Raw genomic sequence first — 8,831 nt, 5'->3', positions numbered from 1 at the left:
CTCTGCTGACCCCATGAACTAAGCCATCCCCTGCAGACAAACATCCAGTATTGATTTAGAAGTGTGAAGAGGCTGAGGATCAACCACATTCCTTTGTATTTTTCTTTTCTTCCTTTTTCATTACACTAATTGCTTTAAAGAAAGTGTTACATTTAAATTAACCTGGCATCAGCTTCTTGCAGTGGCATCTTCTGATGCATTTTTCCACTGTATAAAAAGTCCTGTTAAGTCACTTACACATGTAATGAAGTCATTGCTCCACCTTCTTTTGATTAAGTAAATGAGTTGAGCTCTGTAAAACTCTATCTAGCCTGAATTTGGAGATCTGCTGGTGGCAGATACAGACATTTTAGCTCCACTTTAATCCAGCTCATTGGCAGCAGCCAGGATGAAGCCGTGGTGACACAGATTTCAGCCTCCCAGGTCTCAGATAGGTTTTTGCAGCCATTATTGTGGCCAGCTGGGTTCACAGCTGACTCCTCGGTACTGTCCATTCCTCAGCCTCTCTCAGCCCAGCTCTCACTGCTGTGTATCCAAGGAGTAGGTGACTTTTTTCACAAAGCAAACCACATGCTGAATTGCTCCTCTGCTCTGGATCCTTTTAAGAACTGTTCTTTGCTAGGGATGTTTCCCGCTCCTGTGCTCAAGATACGATTTGCATTGCTTCTGCCTAGATACCTGATTTCCATTTAAAACACATTTTAATGGCACACGCCAGTCATCAAGCATATCATCCTGTGTGACTGCTCTCACTACTGTTAACACATTCCTCTAATCTTCCTGGCATTTTATCAGTCATTTTATAATGACTTTCAAACCATAGAGAAAACCACTGAATAGAAGGGGATCTGTCCACTGGAGTCTAGAAGGCACTCAATAATATTTTTTTAATATTTTCCACTATTCCTTGTTTGATATCTGCCAGGTAGCAGTTCTTAATCCATTTAACCTGTTATTCACTGAACTGCATTGTCTCAATGTTTTGTCGAGAGTGTCACACAGAGTCAGCTCAGTGAATATTACCATACAAGAGGATTAGACCAGTCTGTGTCTCTCGGGTGATTCAAGTGCAGCACCAGGATGAGGTGACATGTGATAAACACCGTGGCTTTGTTAATTCGGGAGCTGTTTGGTCTTTGGCTTCAGGTGGGAGCAAACCAGGGGCAGCTGCTGAGGTGGTCATCAAGGCAATGGTCCACTCCGCTGCCCAGTCCAGCCCCAGCGAGGATGCGCTGGTACAGGGAGATGCTGTGGCTCGTGCCTCTCTGGCACACATCGCATGGATGCTGCAGCTCCGGCTGAACGCTGAATTTGGCTGGCAGTTCGTTCTGTCAAGGCGTTTGGCTGTCTTCCTGAACCAAATTTATACTCTTACCAAATAATGAAATTAACATTGTAGGGCATTTTGCATCATTCCATATTGACAGCCATTCATTATCTTCCCTTCCTTTTCTCTTCTATTAAACATATTAAAACTCAGATCAGCTTTTTTCTCTCATTTTATCTGGCACTCAGATCAAGCCGAGCAACCTGTAATTACTTGGGTCAGCCTGTTTGCCCTTCCTGCGTACGGGTGCAGAAAGCCCTTTGGTCGTACTCTGGGCGTTATTTAAAAACTTCATCCTTATTGTAATAAATCTAGCAAGAGAAGTAATTTTCCCATATGTCTTTAGATTTCCATGTCCATTATCATAAGCCAGAATTTCTCATGTACATACTTACTTTTTTCCTCTTTCTTCCCATCCCTGTATGCGTTTTTCATTTCTAGCAGCTGCCTTCCTTTTGACCCTGAGCCTTTGGCTGATGTAGTCCTTTCTCCTTGACCATTGAATGGCACTATTTTGCTATCTGACAAACTCCTAAAAGCCACTGACGTTTATAGTACTTAGTCTTTTGTTGTTGTTGTTGTTGTTCCCAAAATTTGCACTTGTTTTTATATACTTGGGGGAAATAAGTCTTTGGTAGCCCCATTGTGTGTATATAAAGTTTAGCTTTAGTTGCAGAAAAGCAAAATTTAAGTAGTTGAGCACTGTAAATTTACGGCTATGTCACAATTAAATTTAAAACTACATTGTGTACCGAATGTTGTCTAGTGGTGTATAAACCTTAGCACTTTTCATCAGCAGATCTCAAAATGGCTTGCAAAGTAGGTCTTCTTCATCCATGTTGAGCTCCTTGGTAGTTGCAGTGGGTGGGTGGTAACTGCGAATACAGCACTGAGCAAGAACAGAGGTCAGACGTGAAAATCATCCCAAGAGTGCAGTGCATTATTAGACGGTGGAACACACAGAATTTCAAAATTGGGAAATTTGTCCTAGTATCTTGAATTACATTTGAGTAGACTCTGTGGTTCTTCAGTCCGTAAATAGTTTTACTGCATCATGGGAGTGATTGAGCTTTGTTTGACTATTCTATTTATTCAGGAATCCTATTTATCCCTCTCTCTCTAGCAAAGCAAAACCAGGATGATTAAGTTTTTCAAAGGGACAATGAGGTCTTTCAGCCATACTTTACCTGCAGTATAGAGCAAACATCCAGCCATTGCAATGATTTTACTGTCCGAACATCCAGAAATAGTTGAGATTTGTAGGTGCTAACTATTGATGCAAAAGGATGATCCATGTTATCGGTTGAATTCCAAACTGTCTATTTCTGAGCAGTGCTAGGTCTTTGCTTTTGTGGGTAAGTCATAGATTATGTATTATTTAAACATTCTGTATGTTAACTGTTTCTTGCTCTGCAGTGAGAGGAGAAGAACAACCTTTCCATGGTCTGGAGGTGTTACTTACGTTCCTGCAGGCAGGAATCAACATGAGCATTGCTGTAATTACCCTTTGCGGTTGATTCTTGCATCCAAAATCATTCTTAACCCAAGTGTTTTCACTGCAGTTTAAGATATTGCCTAGTTCCTTGTTACACTGATTTAAAAGCTTTCATTATTTCTGATCCTTTAAGACCAGACAAACCTTGACAAAAAGGTTAATTGCAACCCAGTAGAGCTACACTAATGTTTTATTAGGGGGAACTAGTCATGTCTAGATTTTTCAGAGCAAGTGCTCTATAAAGAACATTAACATCTCGCCTTGAAATTTTTAAACTCTTCATAAACTCTGATGTATAAATTTAGCTTTAAAATAGCATGATATAGTTTATGAACTAGAAGTTTTAACTATTTTTTCCAATGTGGTTCCTTGCTAGGTGTCTGAATCCATATCCTGTACACGAATCAAGTAAGAGAGACTGCAGATTTTCAACTCCTTATTAAATTATAGGGAAAACTTGAAGGGTTTCCTCACATGCAAATACTTATATTTGAAAATATTTGCAGTTATTTTTGAAGGCAATGGGTAGGCCTGTCTACTGCTGGGGTTTGCACAGGGAAGGAGGCTTAAGCACAAAAGAGCCGAGGTCTTGGGTGGAGTCTAACCAATTCTCCACTTGCCTTATGACCTTGAGAGGAATCAGAGGGATTTAAAGGTTTTGTCTCCCATTAGGAAACAGTGATTCTGTCCCATTGCTTTCAGCATTACTTCTGTCTGGGGAAGTGTCCCTTGCTGTGCTTCCTTTGGGCAGCTTTTACCTTGGTCCTTTTTGTGCTCGGCCATACACTGCAAAGGCATCTTCAGGCTGGATGACATTTCTCCTTAGAGAAGGCAGCCGAGAAGAGGAGCAGGTGTTGGAGATGGATGAGGGTGTTTGTGTACTGGATCGATCTGCAGGGTGTATTAATAGGAAGGAGCTGGGTGACCAGAAGGCAGGGGGAGGGGTCCCTGTGGCAATGCAAGAGTGCAGTTTGCAGAAGGTCCCTGAACATGGAGGAAGAACTGAGTGTGGTGGTGGAACAGAGCTGTTAGGAGAGCAGCTGCCGCAGAGCTGTTTCCATCCCAGCTGTCCAGTGTAAAACACAGTGATTGATTCAGGATCCCAGGAAGAAAGATGTGTGGGCATAATACTACTCTGGGTGGAGTAGCAGCTGGTGGAGAGGCACATGCTGTAGTGAGTGAGAGCTTTCATGTAAGATAGTTTGGACTTTCTGATGGTGGAGGGACGACAGGATCACGTTCTAAGGTGGTAAACTTATATTACCTCTCTGTGAGGTATCCTTCCTACATATGGAGTCACTGACAAGAAAGCTGGAAGTACCATTTCCCCCCTTAGACACCACATAATTTCTGTAGTGGTGTATGGAGTGGCTGAGCGAGCATCTCAGATCCATCTGGAAAGCTTTCTCCCCTCTGAGGAGGTGTTCAGGTGTGCTGTCTGCTTCACTTGACTATTGCCTACCTCCCTTCCATGCTCCTGCACCCCATAATCATCCTGGCACAACGTTAACAGCTTCAGCTCATGATGTAGCACCTAAGTTTTGAAGAAGTACCAATTTATTTTCTTTAAATTATTTAAGTACTCCCATTTTTCTCTTCAGAGAAATCTTTAGTACAGCCATTGTTTGAAGTATGCCACCAAGTCACCCCCAGCTCAGTTAGTCCCACAGTCAAAGGGCTGTCAAATTGGCAGTCCTAATTAAAGCAAGAGACATGGGGAATATTTTGTGGATGTAAAATATTTAATTGTGAGTGGAATGCATGGAGGAAGAAGCAAGCTGCGTGCTTGGAAGCACAGCATTTCAGCTGGGCCGAGGCAGAGGTGGGTTTAGTTCATGTCTATCGGCATGCTTGCCTTCTTCATGTCCTATTTTTGTAGCTGTATGAAGTTGTTAAACCTGCATCTTCAATTTATTGAGAATGCAGGAATTTTAATTTGAGTAAGAGATAGGAACAGGGAAATATTTTACTAGGGGGCTGTTTAAGAACAGACCCTTGGTTTGGATCATGAAAATGAATGCAGATCATGAGTGTTTTGTGGCTTTTTTTATAACAGGGTTACAAATTCTGCTGGTTTTGTCCATGAATCAAAAAGTCATTAAAGAGATAGGGGAAATAATAATTTTATGTGTATATTATTCCAGAATTTTTCATCTGGAGCTGTTAACATCATCCTCTGAAACAGTCAGTGTAACTGCTTGTGAGGAGCAGCAGCAGCTGTGACCTGGTCTGATGTGTGAGCTGATGGCGTTGTGTTTGTTTCTAAGAACTTAAGTGCAATGGTGCAAGTTCAGGGTATTATTTCTCAAGTGATGCTGTGGAAGAAAGATGCAATCCAGCTGAGCTGAAGAGAGCATCGGGAGCGTTGCTTTTTCTCACGAGTAGGTTTTTTCCCCTCTTGCACCTGCTGTTTGTGCTGCTCCTTTACTCCTTCCAGACTGAAAAATGTCTGTGAGGACAGGCGGTCACTAATACGTGGGATAAAATTATCATTCTTTTCAAGTCTCTGTCTATAGAGGAAAAGAAATGAGAGAATCGTTGAAGAAACATTGACAGCAGTAGGCAGCTATGCAAATTGGCCTGGTTTATTTAAACATATACATTGGTTTTAAATATAATTCTGAACTTATCTGGACTACAACAAGGTCAAGAAACAGAGAAATGTACCCTGCACGGATTATTTCAGACACAAGGCAGCCTGTATACATTTTCACCCTCCCACTCATACCCCAGCATCTTGCTGTTGCTATGTTTTTAATTCTCGTGGGTTATAAATAGGGAACAAAAGAACTTGGTACTTTTTCACACTATTACAGATGGAGCGATTGTAGCAGGTAGAATAGTGCTGGACTTTGTGCTGAATTCGAAAAAGTCATGTTGGCATATTCTGTACTTTCAGCATCCAGAATCATGGGCTTCACAGGGCTAAAAGAAATGTGAAAATGTGAAGTCTCTAAATGAGGCTGGAAGGGTTTTTGCAAAAGGTCTGCTCTAGCACAAAGCAAAGCTTTGGTCTTGGTGGAGAAAGGACACAATGAAATGGTGAAAAGAAGAGGTCAGACCAGATGAGCAGAGTGGTAACCCTGAATGCTAAAATGTGTGGCTTCTTTCTTTCACATGACACTGATGATCTCACCAAGGTGGAAAAGGAGTATTTCAAAAAGTCATAGTTCTTCCTTTCTTTTTACAGCAAAAAGATTGCTGTTTGGTATGTGTCTTTCTCCTCCAACTCCTTATTGTACACCTTCCTCAGGCTTTCTGTATTTGTCATTAATGCAGAAGAGATGTTTTTCATACTGAAGATGATGACAAGGGGTTTCTTACCAATTTTTATTTTTAGAAGAGGAGAGGCATTTTTAAAACCCATGTTTTTATGAGTGGGATCTTAACCTGTGAAGCACCATGGGAAAGGTTTGCTAGAGTACATGAAGCCATCTCCTGTCATTGCTAGCCCCTGCAAAATCCTTCTTCTCCAAATCCTCATCAAATAACTGTGCAGATCAATTCCCTGAACTTCAGAAAATAAAGTAAACCTTGAATCATTAACCATCTGCAGGGTTACAGAATTACAGAATGGTTGAGGTTGGCAGGGACCTCTGGAGGTCACCTTGTTCAAGCAGGGCCTCCTACGACCAGTTGCTCAGGACCACGTCCATACAGGTTTTGTGGAGTCTCTATCCTTGGAGATATTCAACATCTCTGGGCAACCTGTGCTAGTGCCGGGTCACCCTCACAGTAAAGCAGTATTTCCTGATGTTCAGATGGAACCTTCTGTGTTTCATTTTGTGCCCATTGCATCTGGTCCTGTCACTGGGCACCACTGTCCTCTTTGCTCCTCCCTTCATATATTGATATATATTAAATAGATCCACCTCTCCCCAAGCAATTTCTTCTCCGGGCTGAACAGTCCCAGCTCTCTCAGACTTTCCTCAGAGGAGAGACATTGCACTCATCTTCGTGGCCCTTTGTTGGGCTGTCTTCAGTATGCCCCTGTCTCCCATACTGGGGAGCCCAGAACTGGACACAGCACCACAGGTACTGACCTCACTGGTGCTGAGGAGAGGGGTAGGATCACCTCTCTTGACCTGCTGGCAATACTTTGTCCAATGCAGCCAAAGATACCATTCACCTTCTTTGCAGCACAGGCATGTTGCTGGCTCACGCCCAACCTGGTCCACTAAGACCCCCAGGTACTTTTCTGCCAAGCCCCTTTGCGGCTGGATGGCTCTAGCATATATTGGTGCATGGGGTTGTGCCTCCTTAGGTATAGGACTTTGCACTTCTCCTTGTTGAACTTCATGAGGTACCTGTCAGAGCTGGAGTAGCTGACAAAGCTGAGAAGTGACAAATGAGGGCATTCGAGACTGAATCCAACAGTGTGGCTGTGGTGGTTTCGTCTTTGCAGAGCTCTTTTCCATCACTCTCCTATCAGCTCTGTGGGACAGGGTGACATAAAGCTTTAGGTCTGGCTTGAATCCATCCCCATGGACCGCAGGGAAGTGTCTTTCCAGGGGAAGAGGACACTGTGTGTGTGCAGGTATGTGTAGGTACTTGCCCAGTGTCTGAGGTGGGTGACCACCACCCCAGCAGGGAGCTGTTCCATTTCTCTGGCTCTCGCAGCATGGTTGCAGCGTGCCAAAAGCAATTGTCTGGATGCACCCTGGCCTCCAGCAATTATGAGAAACGCTGGGGCAGAGCTGTCACGATGCTGTTACCGTGCTTGCTTGGTCTTTGAAATCACTGGCTAGGAAAAATAAAGAACAGTTCTGACTTTTGTGTTAAAGCTGTCTCCTTGCCACAGTTTTATAGACAATTAGGAAAAAGAAAACCGCAAGGATTTTTTCTAGAAATTAGTGGTTCATACTCGGATCGCTATAGTCTCTTTTGACCTTGTTAAATACAGAAAGTGCATGTTCCTAATTGAATATCCCTGTAAGCTCAAGAAGCATGAGGCATATGTGAAGTTCACGTTTAGATTTTAAAAGTTAATAAAATACTTCTATTTTTTACCTTTTCACAGTGCATTTTTTATGTGCATTTTTGAGGTCACATATAAATAGCCAGACAAATGGCTTGTGCAGTGCTGGTGGTGTATCATGATATTTAGATCTGTTCTGATTGCTAAATGATGAACAACAGATTTACATTTCCATAAATGTGCTATGTATGTGATAAATTGCAAAGCTAAACTGTAAATTATTTGTTTCTTGAAGTTTTATTGTCTTGTCTGTTCTCTGCTCTTCGTTTTATCTTCCTCAGTGCTTCCCTTAACTTTCCAAGTCCCTGACTTCTATCGGACATTTAAAAATAAGCATATCTAACATAGAAATGTTGTGTTTTATTTCTCAGATGTGACATTTTCCCCAATTTTCACCTACTCAGCATTCAAGTTAAATAAAAATAAACTCTTCTCCTGAACCTGTTTCCTGTCCATAACTTGTATGATATTTTATACACACCTGTGTGGGAAAATGTCAGGTTATACCTGGGTCAAATGAATGTTGGACATCTCCTTCAGTGTTCTTGGGGAGGCTTTTCCTTCCTGCAGATATCTGAATTTTCAGCTTTCCTGCTTAACAGTGAGGTGCTACAGTGCTTAAACCCCTGGCATGTTGTTTGCTACGGCCGATCCACCTCATCCGTTGACGCATCTGCGCCAGCTGTCACGTTCGGGCGCTCTGCAAGCAGCAGGGCCTTGGTGACACTTTCCCGGGCCAGCACTGCTGTCAGGAGCAAACCCTGATTGCTCCTCTCTGAATACGGTGGAAAAGGTACCCTGGGGCAGCCCAGTGTGTGGGTCTCAAGCTACCATTAAGGCAGCTGTTTATCATTAGTTTAACAGCTAAATGTATGTCTTAATGCCATTTAAAATCTAGTGCTTAGTCTGTCTTTAAAGTCTTAATGAGTTTTTTTTTTAGTCTGAAGCATTGCTGTTGATGCAGCCCTGAATTTTGCTGATTTTTTTTTTTTTTTTAAAGTTTTAGTTTTGTCCCTGAAGTCTAGTTAGGG

General features: G+C 42.4%; 1 protein-coding gene across 1 annotated transcript in view; it reads left to right on the top strand.

The window, feature by feature from the left end:
- Positions 1-8,831, top strand: part of KCNH5 (potassium voltage-gated channel, subfamily H (eag-related), member 5) — a 152,529-nt gene that overhangs the window by 28,339 nt on the left and 115,359 nt on the right. The gene's annotated exons all lie outside the window — the stretch shown is intronic.

The sequence above is a fragment of the Mesitornis unicolor genome, unplaced genomic scaffold (genome assembly GCF_000695765.1).
Source record: "Mesitornis unicolor isolate BGI_N332 unplaced genomic scaffold, ASM69576v1 scaffold8335, whole genome shotgun sequence".
In the NCBI taxonomy this organism is placed as follows: Eukaryota; Metazoa; Chordata; class Aves; order Mesitornithiformes; family Mesitornithidae; genus Mesitornis; species Mesitornis unicolor.
The sequence above is the reverse complement of the archived record's forward strand: the minus strand, read 5'-3'. Positions and strand labels throughout refer to the sequence as shown.